Genomic DNA, 2,988 nt, shown 5'->3' with positions numbered 1-2,988 from the left:
AGCAATGGCATTCTCAACTCAATCTCCTTGACTTGCTTTTCGAACAAGGCTTTGTACTTCTCAGTAAGCTGCTTCTTGAACCTCACTGGAAAAGGTAGAGGAGGCTTGTACGGTGGAGGGATGAACCTCGCAGGTCTGTCTTCAGGAACAGCAGGCTCCTTAACAGCTTCAGGCTCGGATTGCTTCACTGGCTCGACCGGGTCTTTGACTGCTTCGTCTGGGTTCTCCGTCTAAGTGTCATCCTGACCAAAATCCTCCCCAGCTAATTCCTCACTGTCTTCAGTGACGTCTAGAACTCCTTGCCTGGGAGGCAATGTTTTCCCACTTCGCAGCGTGATGGCATTGGCGAACTCCTTGGGGTTCTGAACAGCTTTACCTAGGAATTGGCCAGGCTTTGGGGCAGAAGTAGAAGTCGATTGGCCCTCCATGTACCTTATCTTTGAATTCAGAGTTTCGAATTTGACGTTCAGATCATTGTAGGAACATTCCATCCTCTGACTAAGGTTAGCGAACTTCTTTGCAGTATCCATGGAACCGCTAGCTTGGCCCTGAAGAATTTGTTGCATCATCTGCTTCATTTCTTGATCTGGGGTTGGTGTAGGCTGAACTGGTTGAGGGCGGAATCCTGGCGGTGGTCCTGAGGGAGCTTGGTAACCCTGCTGGAACTGTTGTTTTGGAACGAATCCCGGATTATAAGGCACAAAAGGTTTTTGTTGCCCTTGCTGTTGTTGTTGCGGCGGGTACACCTGATCTTGTGGATTAGCAACATTGGTACTTCGGTAAGACAAATTGGGGTTCGTCTTGTAGGGGTTGTAACCTTTGTTGTATCCACCCTGATTCTGAACATAGCTGATCTCTTCACTCTGCTCACCCTCCCCATCTGGAACTTGGAAAGGGTCGTCCTCAGAGACGAAGTGGACGCTCCTCTGCTGGCTCAGCAAGATACGGTCAAGCTTCTCATTGACATTCTTGAGGTCCTTCTTGTACTTCTCTTCAGACCCAGCGTCGCCGCGAAATGTGCGGTCATAATCCTCGTTGTAGTTGCCGTCGGACTGAGCGAGATTCTCCACCAGTTGCCAACCTTCATCGACGTCCTTGTTCAGGAAGTTACCGTTAGAAGCGGTGTCAAGCAGCATACGTATTTTGGGAAGGACACCACGGTAGAGAGTACTCAGTAATGACTCGTTGCTGAAACCATGATGTGGGCACTGGGTGTGGTAACCCTTGAAACGCTCCCATGCTTCACAGAATGATTCTGAGCTCTTCTGAGTGAAGCTGGAAATCTCATTCCTGAGACGTGCTGTTCTGGAGTTGGAGAAAACCTTGGCCAAGAATGCTTTCTTGCAACCATCCCAGGTGGTGATGGATCCCTTGGGAAGGTTTTTCTCCCATTGATAAGCCTTGTCTCCCAAGGAGAAAGGGAAGAGGCGCAACTTGTAACCATCCTCACTCACGCTGTTGATCTTGGTGAGACCACAAAGACGGTCGAACTCGTCCAAGTGGTCGAGTGGATCCTCCATAGGCAACCCGTGAAACTTGTTTCCTTGGATCATGGTGATCAGACCACTTTTGATCTCGAAGTTGTTGTTCGGCACGGCGGGAGGGACGATTCCAGCACGTTGAGTGTGAGTGTTCGGTGCATCCCCAGCACCAATGTTTCGCGGTCCCTGATGTGGTTCATGCTGTTGTTCCATAGTGACGTGTGCGAGATGCTCAACGGGTTGACGAGCTTGTCGTGGGCGTTGCAACCGGTTGATTTCGTCGATCACAGGAAGGAGATTCTGATGCCCTCTTGATCTGGTGTGCATGCAAGGTTGCAATCAACAGGTTCCTGAGATGCAAAACAAACAAGCAAACAACCAAAACAAGTCAGTACTCAGAATGATAAGTGTAACAGAACTTAATCTTGCAAAACTTGAAATCTCAAATGTAACAAAACGAATCCCAAATGGCAACGGCGCCAAATTGATACTAGGTTTTTTTGTGTGTCTTATCCTAGTAGGTTCAATTAACCTTATGTGTTGTAGTACTTAAGGTGTCAATCCAAATGGGATTATGTTGCTAACAATCAAGATGCAATCAAGCAATCACAAGTCAAGCCAAATCAAGAAGAGTGGTTGTCTAACAATCCTAGAATGATCAAAATGCAAAACGAAAATGAGTTACAGAACTAAAAATGAGAATGCATGACAAGAAGCGGAAATGAATAAAAACTTAAACGAGTCTAAACATGAGNCGTGGGCGTTGCAACCGGTTGATTTCGTCGATCATAGGAAGGAGATTCTGATGCCCTCTTGATCTGGTGTGCATGCAAGGTTGCAATCAACAGGTTCCTGAGATGCAAAACAAACAAGCAAACAACCAAAACAAGTCAGTACTCAGAATGATAAGTGTAACAGAACTTAATCTTGCAAAACTTGAAATCTCAAATGTAACAAAACGAATCCCAAATGGCAACGGCGCCAAATTGATACTAGGTTTTTTTGTGTGTCTTATCCTAGTAGGTTCAATTAACCTTATGTGTTGTAGTACTTAAGGTGTCAATCCAAATGGGATTATGTTGCTAACAATCAAGATGCAATCAAGCAATCACAAGTCAAGCCAAATCAAGAAGAGTGGTTGTCTAACCATCCTAGAATGATCAAAATGCAAAACGAAAATGAGTTACAGAACTAAAAATGAGAATGCATGACAAGAAGCGGAAATGAATAAAAACTTAAACGAGTCTAAACATGAGCTACAAGAAAATGAGGAACGAAATAGTCTCGGGAATGTAATAAAAATCAGAAAGATAAAGGTCTTAAGGATGGGAGTAATTGATGTCGGTGGAGTATCCTAGTCTACAGAGTGTTTAACATGCCACAAGCAATCTATCCCTAAACAATGAACATCACAACTTAGCTAATCCAATCTCTTGGTAAAAGCTACTCAGACTCAACCACTTCCATACCTAGCTCTCGCTAGAGAAACGTGGTCGAGCAGACATGA

Source organism: Camelina sativa, chromosome 9, assembly GCF_000633955.1.
Source record: "Camelina sativa cultivar DH55 chromosome 9, Cs, whole genome shotgun sequence".
NCBI lineage: Eukaryota > Viridiplantae > Streptophyta > Magnoliopsida > Brassicales > Brassicaceae > Camelina > Camelina sativa.
Note: the sequence above shows the minus strand (reverse complement) of the source record.